At 31.5% G+C, this 20,045-nt stretch overlaps 1 pseudogene; it reads right to left on the reverse strand.

The window, feature by feature from the left end:
- Positions 1-15,275: 15,275 nt before the first annotated feature.
- Positions 15,276-16,927, reverse strand: LOC149559362 (arogenate dehydrogenase 2, chloroplastic pseudogene; annotated as a pseudogene).
- Between the last annotated feature and the right edge of the window lie 3,118 nt (positions 16,928-20,045).

Genomic DNA, 20,045 nt, shown 5'->3' on the forward strand with positions numbered 1-20,045 from the left:
GCAAGTGATTTCAAGCACGTCTAAAAATAATGATCAAGAGCAAAAGCAACCTTGTGCATGAACAATCAAGTGACTTAGTTTGTGCTAATCCTTAAGAGAGCTATTTGTGTACATTTTCAAAGAGTTTTGAAATTATTGCACACATTCCTAGAAAATAAAAGTTGGCTTATCTAAGGTATTTAGTAATGGTTTGACTCTGCAACTTTTATGACTCACAGGGGTGACCTCCAATCCCGGTGTACCGAGGTTTTGACACAGTCTAAGAACTTAATCTTCAAGAGCTGCTAGGAAGATCTGACAACCCACAATGAACCACACCTATGGAGATTTCTTCCACAAGGACATTTATATAGTGGTTGTCACTACCATGGCAAAAATGGCTATTACCGCTCGAGGTTTTGTCAATGCAGTTTTCCCTCCAGAGGGATTTTCTGCTACGGTTAACCCTCTCTAAAGGTGACCAACTCACAATAGTGTACCACAAAGAGACTTAGCTTCCAGATTCAAGGTTTTGACACCTTGTCACCTTTAGCCCAATCAAAATAGATAGATTAATCTGACATGCTAAACTAAGATTATCTCTTAAAGATCTATGATATCATCTTCCTATGATCTATCAACCTCTCTGGAGAAAGGATGCATGAATCTACAAGTCAAAGATTCATCTATCTATGAGATGCTCAAAGTATCCTCCCCACCCATAAGGAATCTGTCTTAGAGAGGAGTTTCACTAGGAGCCCACTCCCTCAAGATCCACAAATAGTGTTCATGGGGGCTTAATTACTATGTGTGTACAGATGTTAATTCTTGAAAAAAAATCTATCTAAAAGTAATCAAAAAGCACAAGGTGGTACACTTAACGCTTTAACTAATGTGAGGTGAGTCCAAAGATGTGGACCATTTAACCCCTCACACAAGCCAAAATGAGTCCACAACTCAGAAATTAGTGAGTTCTAGAAAGCACAAAAGGGTTGCCTTGTAGAGCATCTAACGCTTATGTCCTGTAGACCCCTCCCATATTTAACGTCATGTTGAGCTTGCAACCATAGGGTGGAACGAGGGGCCAGCAAATTAGCAAGTCCAATAACCCAAGATAGCTAATTAGATCTATCACTAAAGACTAAGCCTACTAAATGAATACTAACAAAGATCACACCCTAGTATCAATTTATGCATGTGTTGTAAAATGAAAATATAGAAGGAAACACACAAGCTCAACACAAAAGATGTTTGTTTTAGATCCAAATGAAGTGTTATTAGCTGAAGAAGATTACTTGGTGATCCTTGTGACGCACTTAGTAGATTTTTACCTATTTTTGGCAACTTTAGCACGCTTTTCCCATTGTCCCACAAACTGCTGCTATGCTATTCAAAAAAAATCAAAAAACATAGAAACACTAGAAATCGCGAACAATCAACAGAAAAATTAGAAAATACGCAAATCAATGCAAAAAAATGCCTTTGTCAGCAGAGTTTCATGCGAAATTCCTGACAGTCTACGTGAAGAATTTTTACGGCCTGTGTGAAATAAAATTCCGCTCGCGCGAAATTAAATTCAGCTCGCGTGAAGAAATAGGTCTCGTGCGAAGTTTTGCGCGCCAAAGCACTTTCTCACACGATGCGGAAAGAATCTTCCACGAAGATTCTAGATCCTTGTGCGAAAATGAATAGTTTCATGCAAAGATTCTTGAATCTGTACGAAACAGTATGGACAGAGAACAAAAAAAAAGATTTTAAAAAATACAAAAAGAGGCTAGAAAAATTGATTTTCTAGCCCCATGGTGGGTGCCAGAAATGTATATGTGAAAATGCGGCCTATGCTAAGACACACACTTCAACACAGTCATTGCATGCAGATTTATCTCGAAATGAACATTGGATTGTTCATCCAAAATTTTCCCTACAAAGCGACCTGTTGCCTTCTATCTAAAGGGATTTTTCCTGTTAATATCCTCAGAATCAAGGTGCAAGCAACCAGACCCTCTATGAACGAAGTATTTGACAATGGAATTAAGCTAAGAATGAGTATGTAGATTAATCTAAAATGAAAGATGTAATTTAATCTAAGAATAAATAAAGCAAACTAGATTAAGCATATGCATGATTAAACTAAAATGAGATTAAACTAAGAATGAGAATGTATGCAAGAAATGTAAGAAAACGTGAGCAATGAATTTTAGCAGCGGTTCGATGCAAATTCTCCAAATTCATCCCCCCAAAATGAAGAGATGAGGGTCTCTTAAATAGACTCTCCTGGAATCCATCAACGGTTGAGATCGATTCAGATCAACGATCAGGATTGAAGATGAGGTTTAGTCATAAAGGGAGATTCCCAAATTAAAGGGAGTTAACAGACTTAATTTTAGTAAAATAAGGAGTTAACTGTTTTAATTTGAGTAGAAAAAGGAGTTAACTGATTTAACTCATTTTTGATCAATAGTGAACTGGAAATTTCCCTTTTTGAACTGAAGAGAGATTTTTTTGAGATATTTAATTTAATAAAATGAGATATGCTCTCATAATTACTTTTTCTATTTAATTAAATAATCTTTAATTAATTAGAGACACTTTTGTTTAATTAAATAACTTCATTTAATTAATTAGAAATGGCTTCCCATTTAATTAAATAACTTTGTTTAATTATTTAGAAGTAAGTACTCCATTTAATTAAATAATTTCTTTTAATTAATTAGAAATACCTTTCCCATTTAATTAAATAATTACATTTAATTAATTAAGATAGGTGTATTTATTAAATTAAATAAATTTAATTCCATAGTACATTAGCCATTATAATTTAATTAAATTAAAGTATAAATACTTAATAATTAAATTAAATATTAATCAATAGGTTTAATGTGACTAATATGAGTAAATACTATAGGAATTAAATAATAAGCATGATGAACGTAGATTTAGGTTTTCTGCATCTGACAATTAAGTCAAGTAGCGAATAGCAGAATGAGAATTGCCTATTATAATAGGACTTTGAAATTATCAAAAATGGACCAAAATTGGTATAATGGCAATGAGCCAATTTTGGGGCATTACACATCGGAGCCTCTAAAAACCTTCTTTATTCTATTAGTCTTATTTCAACATTCAAAGCATCATAACACTTTACACATCCATCCTCCATTCATACACTTAGGTCTTTACCCCTAGCATCATAATGCTTTTTATTTTCTTTATTCTCCTTTACACCCACATGGGCTACCTTATCCTCCAAACACTTGGAAGCCTTTATAATTTACATTTTGGTCTTTCATTTCTCCATTCTTGTACAAGCATAAAGCCTTCTTTTCATTCCCCCATCTCTCTTTTACACTTATATGCTTAGACTTAGCTCGTAACCATGGAGAAAAGGATGAAACAACTTTTTGTTCATATGGTGATCATGCAATTGTAAGGATGTAATGAAATTTTTTTCTTTTCACTTATCAACAACCTAGATCAGATCTTAGGAAAATAGAAAAAGAACATCATCATTGATTTTAGGCACATGCAAAATGGAAAACTTAAGTCATATGCCATGCGGGCCAAGCCCATCTGATATGTGTGATGTGTCACCATTTGATTTTTTCTCATTAGGGCCCATCTGACAACTCAATAGGTCCCACATAGCAAGCTCCTCTTTATAAAATTGCTTTATGGTTACTCACGAGTCAAAGTAGCAAAGGCACATAAACAAAATTAAACTTTACTTCACTCTTACAAGTCCCTCTTACATGTAGAACTAAAAAACCACTTTATATCAAACCACAAGACCTTTTCACTCATTCGCTCAACACTTTACTCGTATTCTTGTAAAACCATATGATATGGTCACTTTTAAACCTATTATGCCCATATGCTTAACAAAACAATGTATGACCGAAAATACTTTAGGAAACTTATTTCACTCTTGCACTTGACTTATCAGTATGGAATTATAAGTGCATCTCCAAAGAATAAAAAACCTTTATGCCTCTCTGCCCGATGACCAATCAGATGATCAAAGGACCCCAAAATGGATGGCTCCACTATTACAAAATATACAGCCATATCCTCATGAGACATGAACTCCTTTATGCCTTTTCACTGCTTGATGAAGTGTGACCATGAAGATATAAACAAGAAAGAATTTCATTCTTATGGGAAACCTAAATAGCATAAGACCATAAGAGGAGGAACTTAGGCACTATGAAAACCCTTTCAAAATTTAAAAATTTACATTTCATTCTTTTGTTTATCCCTTCTTGTACAAGTGTAAAGCCTTCTTTTCATTCTGCTATCTCTCTTTTACACTTATATGCTTAGACTTAGCTCGTAACCATGGAGAAAAGGATGAAACAACTCTTTGTTCATACGGTGGTCATGCAATCGGAAGGACATAACAAGAAATTTTTTTTCACTTATCAACAACCCAGATCAAATCTTAGGAAAATAGAAAAAAGAACATCGTTGTTGATTTTAGGCACATCCAAAATGAAAAACTTAAGTCGTCTGCCATGTCGGCTAGGCCCATCTAACATGTGTGACATGTCACCATTTGATTTTTTCTCATTAGGGCCCATCTAACAACTCAACAGGTCCCACACAACATGCTCCTCTTTATAAAATTTCTTTATGGTTACTCACAAGTCAGAGCAGTGAAGGCACATAAACAAAATTAAACTTTACTTCACTCTTACAAGTCCCTCTTACATGTAGAATTGTAAAACCACTTTATGTCTTCTTGTGAGCCATCCTTTACATCATCTCAAGATATTAACCCTTTCAAAATTTTAAAAAATAACCTAGGGTTTCAATAGACTTAGGCAATTTAATGACTCTGTTGATGATAAACCTTGAGAATTTAATAAAATTCAAGCAACATAGAGATTGGGACATGATTAGGGTAACATAGAATTTGAAAAATTATAAGGGAAGAAATATTATTCTATAAGATACCATGACTTAAATGATTTTCACCAAAATTTTAGAACTCCTATACACTTGTGAAAAATTAGACCAACAATGGCTTTGTCTAGGGATAATAGACTACTTGAGTCTATGCAAGAATTTAGAATCTATGGTAGAGAAGACCACATACTTGATACAATTATGAAAAATCCTTCAGAGAGCACAGAGAAAAATAATAGAAATAGGGAAATAAACTATACAAAGATTTACATGGATTTATAAAATATACACAATGTACAAGAACATAAGGAAACTCTAAAACTACTATTCGTGGAAAACAGATACTTTAGGAAAAGTATCTTTTCAAGAATTTTCCATGAACTGGAAATTCAAGAATATCTCTAGTCAAATCCCTCAAATAATATGAGTCTTCACCATTTGTATCACAAATGTTATATGGGCCAAGCCAGATTGGGTCAAATTTTTCATGTTTTCCTTTATCTTCCATTCTAGCATTCCACATTAATACCATGTCACCTATTTCAAATTTTCTCTCAATGGCCCTTTTGTCATATAAGTGCTTCATCTATGATTGTAACTTGCATTCTAAATAGAGGACTCTCTTCTTATTTCTTCTAATTGCATGATATCATCCATTATGAGCTGCATTTCATCAATGTTATCATCCTCATAAAATTGAATAAATTTGTACATATCCTTTAGGTTATTCTATAGAAGTCTACCTTGTATACCATAGACCAAATCAAATAGAGCACATCCAATGGCCTTTTTCATAGTAACCCTATCAGCCCACAGAGCTAATGGTAATTTTGAATCCCAAGCTTTCTTGTTCTCTCCTAAAATCCTTTTGATAATTTTCAATATACTTTTATTGCTTGATTCTTCCTAACCATACCCTTGGGGATGATAAGGTGATGATGTGTACTCTGTAATGCCATTCTTCTTACAAAAAAAATTATACTCCTTAGATTTGAAACACATAGCATTATTAGTTACAATCTTCCGTGGGCATCCAAACCTAGTTACAATGTTATTTAAAATGAAATTAATCACTACTTTTCTTGTTGCATTTTTGGTAGGAATTGCTTCAACCCACTTAGTAAAGTAATCAGTAGCCACCAATATCCAAGAATGTTTACCATTGGGTTTATTTGAAATCTTACAAATGAAATCAATTCCCCATTGTTGAAATGGTGCTTGCACTTCAACAGGTCTTAATGGTAAATTCCTAGAAAATTTTAGCTTTCCACTAAACCTTTGACAAGTGTCACATACCTTCACAAACTCATGAGAATCTCTAAAAAGTGTTGGCCACCAAAATCCAACCCTAAGAATTTTATGAGTAGTGGTTTTAACCATATAATGACCCCTACATACACCTTCATGCATATCTCTTAAGATCCTTTTAGACTCAATTTCATCTACACATTTCAGGAGAACCCCTTCCATATTTATCCACCACAACTACCTTTGCACTATAACATATCTAATAGCCTACAACTTCAAAGATATTTTTTGGTTTTCTATTAATCTAGGTGGGTATTTCATGTTTTGCAAGTAATAAATCACATTTCTATACTAGTCAAAAGTATGCATATCACAAAGATTATTTCTGCAATAATCATCAAGTTGATTAATTTGGTTTTCCTTTAAATTAGCTTCCTCCATCAATTTGGCCAAACCTTGACCTCTAACTAGTTTGGTTATATGAATATCAATGTTAAACTCTTGTATTTTGTTAATCCATCTACATCTCCTACTAGATACCTCTTGTTGTGAAAAAATATCCTTTATAGCAGCAGTAGGAAGAAAAGAAATAACAGTAGCTCCCAACATCTAAAAACTTTTACCCCTTTCACCAGTGTATTTTCCTATTTTTCATTTATATCATATTTGAGTTCTACTGCTTGCAAAGATTTGCTATAAAATTCAATGGGCTGCTCATGATCTTCCTCATTTTTTTGCAATAGCACTGTAGCAATAGTGTGAAATGAAGCAAAAGAAAATATATGCATTGGCTTATCATAATTAGATGCCCTCAGAATAGGAGCATCCTTAATAACTTGCTTGATCTTCTGGAATGCAATGCTAGGCTCACCATCCCATTTTGTCTTAGATCCCTTTTTTAACATTCTTGATATAGGCCTACTAATCTCTACAATTTTAGTCAAAAATCTTCTAAGAAAGTTAATCTATCCAAAAAATGATTGAATTCCCTTAAGACTTTTAGGTTTCTGAATCTTGTCTATTGCTTCTACCCTTTCAGGGTCAATCCACACTCCATGCTTACCAACTAGATGTCCTAACAACTTTCCTTTAGTAACACCAAAATTACATTTCCTTGGATTTAAAGAGATACCATACTTAAGGGCACTAATAAATACCTTTTCTAGATGTATGCAATGATCATTCTCATCCTTGGAATAAGCAGTGAGGTCATCTTGATACACAACTTGAAATTTATCAATAATATCAGCAAAAGCCACATCCATAGCCCTTTGAAAAGTAGCCTAGGAATTATTAAGCCCAAAAGGAATCTTGACATAAACATAAGTACCCCCTAGAGTAGTAAAAATAGTCTAAAATTATTTTGATTCTTTAACAACTACTTGATTATAACCTGAAAATCCATCCATCATAGACATAAGTTTAGAACCAGTGACCCTTTGCAACATGGCTTCCATATTTGGCAATCCATAATTATCCTTTAATGAAGATATATTATTATTCTTGAAATCAACACATAACCTCATGCCTTCATTTTTCTTCCTAATAGGGACTAAATTAGATGCCCAAGAGGAATGTCTAATAGGCTTTATGATCCCTACATCTCTCAACTTGATTAATTCCTATTGCATTTTGGAAGCCAAAGTTTGATTTATTGGCTTTTGTTTCTTCCTAAAAGGTTTAGCATCTAGTTTCAAAGGGATCTCATTCTGAAAAATATCTTCCCTATAGGCTTTTAGGTCATCATATGACCATGCAAACACATGTCTATATTTCCTTAGCAGGTGTATCAAATCTCTCCTAATTTTAGGAGCAATTTTTTTACCAATATGTACCTTTTTAGGTGTTTCCTTAGTTCCAAAATTTACCTCCTCTAGATCTTTAGCATCATACTTATTGGCATCAACTTGTGATCAATCGTGGTTGTCAAAAATAGTTTCTAAAACAACTAAACCCTTTGGGATTTTGTTTGTCTTTAATTGCACAACTTCCTGCCCAAAAACAATATCTTTTCCATTTATATTCTCTACATAGGTGGCACAATAAATTTCTTGTCATGAAAACATATTCTCACAATTCAAAAATCTTGGAATATCCTTATCATCTTCAAATACTTGCCAATTTTGGACATTGTTAGGAATAGGTCTAGTTTGAATCTCAACTTTGCATATACTATCAAACGTAATATTATTAGGAATTATTACTATATTTTCTAACAAGTTTTTCATCTTGTTATTAGTCCTATCTTTCCAAGTTATCCCACTAGTACAAAAACAACAATATATTACTAAATAAACTAGTAAAAATTGTAGATATGTGACTAATTCTAATCATGTGACCAATGGTAGTTTATTGCCAGACATTTATCTCCCAACCAAATTTATGACTAAACTATTTTAATCATTGATTAGGTCATTGATTTAGTCATTTATTATTGTTACTTGGTAGTTTATATGGTAGTTTATTTGGTATTATATTTGGTAGTTTTTTGGGTAGTATATATGGTAGTGTATTTGGTTGTTGACTTTGTAGTATATTAGGTAGTTTTTTAGGTAATATATATGGTAGTATATGGTAGTATATGGTAGTATATTTGGTAATATATTTGGTATTTTATTTAATCATTAATTTAGTCATATTAGGGCCCGATGGAATTGAACCACCATCCTCCTACTTACAAAGTAGGTGCTCTTCCATTGAGCTAGTGCCCTTTAAAGAATAATGGAAAAAATTGACAAAGTTGTCTTCCCAACATTAAATCTACCATGATCATGGTCACTGTAACATGATATACTATTATCAAAGAACACAAATTCTAGTTATTATGGAAAAAAATAATCTAAATCTTTAGCAATAAAATTCAACAATTTAAAATTCTTTTGTTCAAGCATTTTAAAATTAAATTTCATGTCAATTACACTTCTCCAAATTATTGTAGTGATAGACTCTTATAAAATATAATTTGGAGCACTTTGGGTACACACAAGTATTGTTTAGAAAAAAAAATACAAATGATTATGCAATTTATGTTAAGAAAATAGACCTTTGCATTAAATAAAAACATCAAAACCCATTAAAAAATAACATCAAACCGATTGATTTTTCTTTTCATAGTCTTTGCAATAATTGAGACTAGCTTGCGTGCATTGCAAAAATAGGGTCACTTGTTGTAATGACAAAATGTAATCACCATAATAATACCAATGTTAAGAGCATGTAAAAACCATTTATGGTGGATGTACATAGGACATGTAGAACTATGTTAATTCTTTCCATGACCTAACAGACTATTTTTTGGGAGGAGATTTTTGTGATGAAAAAAAATGTACTACCAAAAAAATCAATCCAACATGCTTCAACTCCAAGAATGACAATGCAACCAAATTTCTTGTCCCTATAATTCCATTGTTAGAGAAGTCCAAACCCATTGCAACAACCGAGACATGAATGTATTGAATAACATCTATTAAAATTTTGGCTCAATTAATCTTGTCAAAGACATTAGAACTACATGTGGAAAAATAGAATGATCAAGAAAATAAAATATTAACGTCATATTTACACTTTGTATGAAAAAAATCTTGAATTTTGTTAAACATGGTTAGAAGGTGTAAATAGGGTTCAAGAAATGTAAGGTTTGCCAAGACAAGATTTAGAACCTTGGTTAAATCAACATTAGTCTAATAAGATTATTAGGGACCATTAAAAAATTCTCAACCTAAACATCTTGTATTACCAACATCTCCTTATCACTCCATGCTACCACAATTGAACAGTTCAGAGAAAGAGCAACAATAGGACTAATTTGTTAGAAAACCCATGAATCTTGAGGCATGAAAATTGACAAGAAATATAGATTTTTGAATGAAATATGATACCTTACCTTTGCCAGTGATGACTTACCAAGAGACAGAGAAACTCTGCTATCTCTACTCTAAAAATTCTTGCTGAAAGAATCAATTTCTATTCCACTCTCTATCTCCATTCTCCAAACAAAAAAAGGAAGAAAGATATTTGCTTCTCTTCTAATAGCTTAACCTTAAAATATTTTCTTTACCAATATTCGAAGCCCTTGGACATAAAGTCTCTAATCAATATGTTAGAAGAAGATAAAGCATAGAAAAAAAAGGACAATAATCCATTGATATTACATTTTAGAAATCAAATATCTTGATTGAACCAATCAACATAAGCACTCATTGAGAGGAGAAATCAACATTCAAGAGGAAAATGACATCAAATTAGATCTATTTAACTTACAGCAGTGGACTGAAAACATTGTCCTAGCACCACCTCAATAAGAAATTCTTATCATGAACAAAAAGGATTGCAAGTCGTGTCACCATGAATAAGAATAAATAAGTCTAAGGAAGAAATATTAAGTCAGAAATCAAGTGAAAATAAGCAGTGAACAGACTAATAATAAACAATAATAACAAATAGAAAACAGTTACAAATAAACATTGTTGATTAACTTTCCCAAATTATGATGAAGAGAAAAAGATGATTTAGAATGAAACCATCAATATTAAAAATATTCTCTCTTTATGTCACAATGCTTATTTACAATGAATAAACCATATAGAAAAGAGCTTTTGTTGAAAAACCAATTACCTATATAGTGATATTCAAACCACAAATTTGAGCCAATCTAAACTCCTCGGTATCAACACATGCAAAATATACTTCCTTCTATGTCTTTGAGTTGTTTTCCTTTCAAGTAGCATCAACTACTCCCTAGAATTGACCAAGGTTGAAAAGAGTGCTATCAAGTTTTTCCCAGTTGGAAATGAAAGTGAAAATTATCTTAGTAGCCTCATATATAGCTTCATTAAAATGCTTAGTTTTTTTTTGTGCACACTTAAGGCCACATGCTTGATAAAAATACTCCCATGTATAAAAAGTTATAACCCAAAGAAGAATTCAAATATAGAATAGGAACTAATAGTCAAATCCAATATCACAAGATAAATTTTCTTTTGGTTATCACAACTAGAAGTATATCAAAGAGTGAATGCACATGCTCCCCAACCATTCAAAAAGTTCATATAGAAGGGTGTGCAAAACTTTTGACCCACCGACGTAACATTTCTTACCTCTATAATTTTTCCATTTCATAAATTGACAAAAGGAAAAAATAGGTCTGCAAAGTTTTTTATTTGAATATTTACAAAACCTGATGATTCATCCATCTCTCTTTCAAAATTTGGGATATTAAATCTAGATTATGCAACAAATACTTTAACTGCAAACTTTTGATCTTAACAAGTAACCATTGTCACCATTTTCTAGTCCACAAAATATTTACTTTCATGGGTAAATTCACCTAGGTAGTCTCTCACATCCAACTTAAAATAGATAGAAAATGAGTAAGTCCACTATTATGCATATCAAAAGTCAAAACACAACAAAAAAATCACAACTATAGTTCTCTCATGTCTTGGCCATCTTGCTATTATAATGTCAATAGATATGTTCATGGAAAAAGAAAATACAATTGCAAAGTCTTCATTTATAAATTTTGTAACTGCTAATAAATATTCTTAATACAACCGAAAATCTTTATTTTAAAATTCTATAACTGCTGATCAATATTCTCAACTTTCTAATAAAAATTATGAAAATAATTCATGTCTTTCTTTACCATTTTGATTCATTATATTTAAAAAATTGCATTGTGCAAATCTTGAAACTACACGGCTACATTACTAGCATTAGGCTACTATACATCTTTTGCATGGATAAATTTAACTTAACAAGTTGTATTGTTCAAGTCAAAATGAATGGAAAATGAGTCAATCTTTCACTACTTACCTTATAGTGTGCAATCTTGGAAATGATCTCTTTAGAAGCTTGCCTATATGCATAAGCTCAATCTTGTGTATATCCTCCATTTTTTTGTACATCATCCAATCACGACATTCCTTTTAGGCATTTTTTCAAATATATCATGTTCCCTATTGATGCTTCCACATTTTACATACATGACCACCATGTAAATTAATTTCCATTTTCATTAATGTTCTGATGGATACACATACCTTGTTCCAAAGATCTCATTTTGGCATAGGATGGAAGAATATTGTTGAAGGTTGTAGAGTCTAAATTTACAACTCTGACTGTGTTTATTTGAAAGTTCCTTATGCTTTTTCAACAAAACCATTTTTTGATTATCCCCCTATCATGACAATCCATGAGATCACATTCTTTTAGGCATTTTGTTAAATAGTTCCCACGCCTTATCTATGCTTCCATAGTTTGCAAACATGTCCAGAAGGGTACTTGAGATGAAGACATCTAACAAAATTTTGATATGAATTAAGCTTTGATGGAGGCTCAAATCCTATTCCAAAGCTCCAATTTGACCACAAGAAGTGAGAATGAAGGAAAAAATTGAGCATTCTTGGAAACTAGTTATGCAATTCTATGGAAAACTCATGATCATGAAGGACTTTTTCCTTTTCTAAAGCACAACCACCATTACTATCTGAGGCCTCAACTTCTCTGTTGCATACAACCTAGATACTCTATTTTTAATGAAGCCATCATGTAAGATTTTTCCATAAAAGTTCTTAACAGGGCCCCATATTTGACACAAACTATTTCAGACTCTTGATACTACCCTGCATATGAAATTTTTGTGTCAAACTTGAAGATGATCATTGCTCATAATTACACAGACTCTCAAATCTCTCAGTATTAATATTCCTAGCATTATTTCTAATGCTATTTTATCAATGAATCTCTATATTTGATTACTTACTAATGGTTGTTCTTAAAATAGCATTAGACAGTGGAACATTGGCATCACAATCATATAGTATTGTGCTTGCTCTAGTTTGTGATATTAGCTCTGATTCCTACTAGACTGAAAAAATTGCATTTCCAACCAACGTTCTGCTGTTAGAAAAATAGATGTTAGAAAATACTTTATCCTTTCTCTTCCAAAATTTATTTTCCACAAAGAAAAAGGTAATGACAAAAACTCTCTTTTCTGTATATTATTTATTTGGTTCAGATATCATCTTAGTGTTTGAATGGTAAGCTTCCAATAGAAGTCTTTCTAGTACTATTAATTAAGGAAAGCTAAGAGTTTCTATCCCATGTAATTAATAAACCATACTTTCCTCCCTATTGAATATTTTGCATAAATCTTAGAAGATTTAATGGTGAAGACTCGACTAGACAATTCTATTTTGGTAAAAACTGAGACATGTCTGATTACACTTAGTCTATAGTCACTAGGACAATAGTCTTCAACAATAATCTCAGTCCCTTACACATGTCTTAAACTGCACAAACTTCTCAAGAATATGATGCCCCTTGTTGATCAATCTTCAAGAAGTAATGTCCATTTTCCTGAAGCATATATAGATCACATATAATCATCCTTCCTTTTATATCTTAGTGAAAAGCATATATTCCTTGAGAAAACTTTGCTATATAACAATATGTTTCTATCTTTTGTTCATATTCAATAGTTGGTACATTGGTCACATTATTTATTCCTTTTATTCATTAGAAATGCTCAAACCACGCTACTGATAGAGATTTCATAACTTTCACCTTATAGATATACCAGTCTTCTTTTGAGTCTTTATAAGGCTAAAAGTTCATCATCAACTACAACTAGTGGAAATGATATTTTTAGTATTAATTACATCTGTAACAAAATTTTATTTAAGTCTCCAACATCATAAATGGAGACCTTAATTTTTTTCAAAAAATAGGGCACCATCAGGTGGTCCTTTGCCAACTTAATCAGAGCACTAATGGCTTACTCAACTAGTGGATAACTTGTACTAGCCACTAATTGAATGAGATGTAACATAGCACTGCAAGACACAATTCATTTGTCTTATTTTTTATCATTCAACATCTTATCATGTCCACAACCCTTTCCTGTTGAGCTACAGTGTGATCTATATTCAACTTTTCTACAAGAAAATTCCTAAAAATACATAGTAAAGTTGTGTTTCACATTCCTTTAACTATAAAGAATAGGAAGTTGATAAAACCCATATACAACCAAGGTTTCCATTTTCAAGGAAACTATCAAGCTAAAAGAGTACCCTTTGAGTCACCTTCTATCAGTTCCAAAAGCTTTAGGCAGAAAGAAATCTCATGGGTTGTTAATCAATAGCTAAATATTGAGTTCAAAATATCAATATTAATCTTAGTTCTACCCATTCCTATTTTTATGATAGGTGAAACTCAAGATGGGATTCTCGAGTATGGAATGTTGAAAACAAAATTTACTAATTTTATTATTTCCACATTTTGACTTAGCTAAGCTTAGTAAACTTGAATATGTAGGTGTAGCATCTAAGTAGAGTTGTTCTCAAGATTTTTCTTGTTTTAATGCATGGTACATGGACTTGGTTGCATGGATCAGCAATGGATTCCATCCCTTCTAATCACCATTTTTTTAAGGTTTTATTGCCTTAGCCTAACATATGTTTTAACCATCTTGCCTCAGCTTCTAGGATGCAAAATAGTGAAAAGTGTAACAATATAGTTATGGAGTGAATGTATTCCTATGTGTACATATTTATTTGAGATTTCCAACTAATTTATTCCATTTTAGTAGCTAGCCAAATAGTGATAGGCAACTTGACCAGGTATAAGCTTAGATATAGATGGAATAACACCTGAGCTACACTCTCAATTAAGAGAATCTAAAATTAGAGAGCCACATACTATATTCACATTGTAAAGTTCAAATTAGAAGAAAAAAAGCCATTATGTCTTGCCTAGTATAAAAAAATGCATATCAAATCACATATAAAGGTGGTCTTGAGAAATTTAATAAACAAATACAAAAATGGCATGGACAAATTAATAGGAATAATTTTGTAAACATTTGTAATAATGACATTGCCAAAAGAAGCTTAGCCTAAAATATTCTAATCAAACATTACATATTCAAAAGAAAAAAAAAAGAGTAAACTATGAATTTGCCACCAAAATAGAAGAGTTTGTAGACAACCATATGTCAACATATTTTGATTGGCTTTAACATCTCAAATTACCCCAATAATTATGGAAAAAAATCTTAGTATCATTGACAGAAACTCAAAATAAGTTCAGAGGTAGTTGGACAGGGAGGTTAGGCCTCTAGGTGGTTCATAGCTTAAGTTTCTCTATTTCTCCTTGCTATTGGCATTGCATACAAGCTACTCATTGTAAATATTCATGCTATTCCAAGACATAGTCTCAGTCAACTTTCTGAGTATCTAGTAACCTTTTGTATTAATGGGTGTGGGCTCCAAGTTCATATGTGACAATATACCTCCTAGTGTATGGATCAAACTTCAAGTTTTTGCAGCATAATAGTCGTGTTCTAAGCATAAAAATCCAACATTTTACACCCCTCATATTCAAATATTGTGAGAAAATAATCGCACCTTAGTGCATAGCTTCCCTTTTTGATAATGTATACTTTATCATATTCAAAGGAAGACATGGCCAACTACCTTTTCCGCTCTCTGGTCCAAACATTGGATGACTACATAGGATTTCACATTTTTGAGGAAAAACCTCAAAAAATAGATTTCTTGAGAGTTCTTTTTAAGAACATCTAAAAAGAGAGTGATAGAAGTCTTAAATTCCCCCAATGGAAGATAATATTGAGTGGATTCCATGGCCATTATGGTTGTATATATCAATATCACATTTGGGTGATCTTTACATTGCTCTTTGAGATTCCTAAAGAAAGTGAATCAAAGAGCGTAGAAAACATCAAAATAGTCTAAGTGTGAAGTTGCAATAAGTGATTGGCCCTGCTTGTTAATTCTCTTGGCTAGAAATTACTGAAATCTCCCAAATCCCACAATGTCGATCTTAAAACTAGACAAGTTTTTTTTGTATTAAAACTAGACGTGTTTGTTTATTCCTTTATGTGGTATAATTAGTGTTAGATCTCATCGTAGAGAACCTTACAAAATTAAAGTAATAGACAAGATTCGAACAAAGATGGATTTTTCATGTGTGTAAGAAAGATTAAAAAATTTAGTAATTTTTAAATTGAGCTTGAGACAAACTCCATCATGGAATTTCTAAATCCCTTTGTAAACTTGGCAATTACATAAGTGAGAATTATAATTTTTGGATTTGATTGTGTAAAGTATTTTTTATCATCAACATTTTGAATAATACTACATCATCCATCATTGGGATGCAAGAGAACAAGAAGAACAAAACAAAATTGTGTTCTTCTTGCTCTCTTGCATCTATTTTGTTATTCTTGTTCTCTTGCATCCCAATGATGGATCATGTAGTATGATTTGATATGTTGAAGCAAAAAAAAACTTTACACAATCAAATCTAGAAATTATAATTCTCATTTATATGAATTGTGGAAATCTAATAGATCTAATTAGATAGCTTTAATCACACCAAAAACTAGGGCTAACAAGGCACCTTATCAAATGTCCAAGGCCAAGAAGAACTATGTTTTAGGGTTTTGAATCAGATAAAAGCTTGGGCATTTTTCTAAGAAAAATCATATTAGTTATAGTTCATTTTGAGGAAGAAGTAACTCATTGAAATAAAAAGAAATTAGAAAATTTAGCAGGCAGAAAAAAAATCTTACCTTCATTTCAAGTTGATTCTATAGGGTTTATTGGACATAGACTCCACTTTAAAAAAATACCCATTTAGAACTTCAAAAATGATCATATATTCCTGGCGAAGCAAGGAGGGTTAGAATGGGAATGTTTATTACCTGCACATTATAGAGTATGTTTACAGAGGAGATTAACATCGAATTGTACATGCTTCCAATTTCTACCATTTTCAATTGATAGTATTAGAATATTTCACAAACATATACATTTGTCTTATATTTGTAAATTTTGTATATTTTAAATATCTCAAAAATGCCCATTATGTGTTTGTCTATTAATTCTTAGGTAAAATAATAAAGAAAAATATAAAATTATTAACTATATATATAGATAATTTATAAATATAAGATAAATGTATATGTCTGAATTAAATTATTAACTATATATATGAGATAAATTTATGCCTGAACAATATTTAAAATAGTATTGGTTGAATTAATTGGAACTATATTTCAAAAAGATGTAATAGCTAAAAATGACAAATAAATAAATAGAAAAGACATTTAATTTACTTAGAATTCTATCTCTAAAACTTTGATATTATAAACTCCAATTACTCGTTTAAGTAGTATTAAAATCTCTCTTTAAATGAGGCTTTTATCACCCTTTATTCTTACAAGAAAGCTTGTACATCTCTTCTTCTTTTTTTCAATCTCCCTCATCTCTTTGCACTCAAATGTAATGCCCATGCTTTCTCTCAAGAAACCTTGAATGAATTGATTTTCTTGTGAAATATAGCCTATAATATTAGAGTTTTTTTTTTCTTAACAACTATGTAAACATTAGAAGGTGGGGTTTTATCTACTTCTAAACCTGTTTAATGAGTAATGGGTTCACAATTATAGATACAAGATTTGTCACACACACACACACACATAGTGATTTTTCTTTATATTTTAAGCTATTTATTTAAATTTTATAAATTTTATATATTGACACTTGTACATTACAATGCGTAAGGAATTTAAATGTCAAAAAAGGAAAAGCTAAATTCCTTTATAAATATAAATTTACTATCATTTAATAAAATAATTAAAGATTGTTCACAAAATATATTTAATGAAATAAAATAAAATTGAAAACAAAATGGTGGCATGCCACAACTATTGTTTGTGGATCATAGCTGGAAAACTTTAAGATCATGTGTTTCGTGGAATCAGTCATCACATGAAAAGGATAATAATAATAAAGATAGTTAATTAAATGTCATTAATGTGATTAACAAAAATTATATATTGAGATAATTAATCTTTTTTATATGTAAAGATGGACTTTTAATTTGATTGTGTGTAGAGTTTTTATTTTCTTTAAGAGTTCATAGATATATTTTGAGGAGTTAAGTGCAGAATAGGATGCTTTTAAGTTCATTTCTAGTTCAATATTTGAGAGGACATTTAAGGAAGTTCACTGATAATGTTGTATTGATAGGGAAAAAACTTCATCAATGAGTAATAAAAGTTATAAAAAAGTAAAGAATGTATTAATATGATAAGAATTCATCCATCAATCATTTAGTAATATGTTTTGCTGACTAATAATTTGTGACCAATTGTTTAGTCATTAATTTGATCATTTATTTAGTCATCTATTTGTGTGTAACCTTGTAATTTTTCCTAATGGTCAACTTAGTCATTTATCTAGTAACTTATACTTATGAATTAAAAAACAATACTAGAAGTTGATCACTTTTAGTCACATGACTAAAATTTTTAGTCTTGTGACTAAATTATTTAGTCATATAGTCATTTATTTGCCAAAATTCTACTAGTGTCCCAAATGCATCAAAACATTCAATCATATCCGATACAACATTCCTGTATTGTTTTAATCTTTTATTTTTTGACACATAAGCATTCCTTACTTCGGACACAACCAATTTAGAATCTGCTATAACATGCAAACATTTTATCTTGTGCTTATGAGCTAATCTAAGGCCTAATAGCTAAGCCTCATATTTTGCTATATTATTGGTACAAGGGAAACTCAGTGTGAAAGAAAATTTGTATGTTACCCCTACTAGAGATATCAACAAAATACTTGCACTAGATCCATCCTTGCAGCATGCACCATCAAAAAACATAGTCCATAAATCACCCTTGTCTGTCTTTGTGTTAGTTTGTACTTCCATCTAAGACTTATTCTTGGATTTCTTCAAAGTCAAAACCTTAGCTTGGAATGCATTGATATCTATATCCACAAAGTTCTTCATATCATCCTCTATGTCCTCTTCTATCATATATATACTTTTAGGCTCCCTATTTAATTTTATCAAATTCCCCTCAATGTTAAAAGTAGCAAATGATAGATCACATTGTAACCTCCCTCCCATGGTAGCACTCCACTTTCTAGATAACAACTTGCCATACTAAGGTGGAATATCAACAACCAACACACTCATAGTAAGCTCTTTGTCAGGACAGGCTATCAATCTATATGGTAAAGAATTAATAGTACCTATGAGTGTCACTTCTCTTTTATCCATAGCGCAACATCTTCTATGAGTAGTATCTAACTTCAAGCCTAATTCCTTCATTATTTTGAAAGGCATCATAGTGTTGGAAGCACTAGAGTCAATCATGCAATTTTTTAATGTTTTACCATTTACCAAAATACTCAAGAAAAATGGCTCAACATTTCCCAAACATTGATTTATAGAGTTATCCAAAAATACCTAAGGAATTTCAGATACAACTATATTAGCTTCTTTCTCCTTCATCTTTTCTTTACTGCTTTCCTTAGGATTGTGATTTTCATTACACTCATGTATCTCCTTTACATCAGTATCTCCCGACCATACTAAAGCTTTATTTCTATGTTCAGGAATACTTAATAATTTAGACAAAGGGACTTTGATAGTGATTTTTGATAACATAGTAGTCATATCTATAGAAGAATAAGATGGACTATCAATGACCATATTCCTTTAATCATGATGTTTATCCACAATGTTTAGAACACCTTGGTGATTTATGTCATTTATAGTGATACCTTTTGGTATCTTCTCATCTAAGTCCTTGGGAGCATTATTTGGGGACTCAAAAACCTTATAATTATCAACCTTCTTTGGTTCCCATTTCTTACTAGAAATTTTAACTTTCATAGTAGGGATTTCTTTAGGCTTCACAATTTCCCCCTTCTTAAGATTAACTCCTTTTATAAACATACCAACCACCTTGTCATTACCCTCTCTTTGAGCCATGTTTCTAGTTTTCACTTGAGCTATCATGTTTGTTGTAATTTAATCAATATTTTCCCTAGAGGGCTTCCTTAATGTGACCTCTTCTT

This window comes from Cupressus sempervirens, chromosome 5 (genome assembly GCF_028749045.1).
Source record: "Cupressus sempervirens isolate cs-2001-9-10 chromosome 5, ASM2874904v1, whole genome shotgun sequence".
Lineage (NCBI taxonomy): Eukaryota > Viridiplantae > Streptophyta > Pinopsida > Cupressales > Cupressaceae > Cupressus > Cupressus sempervirens.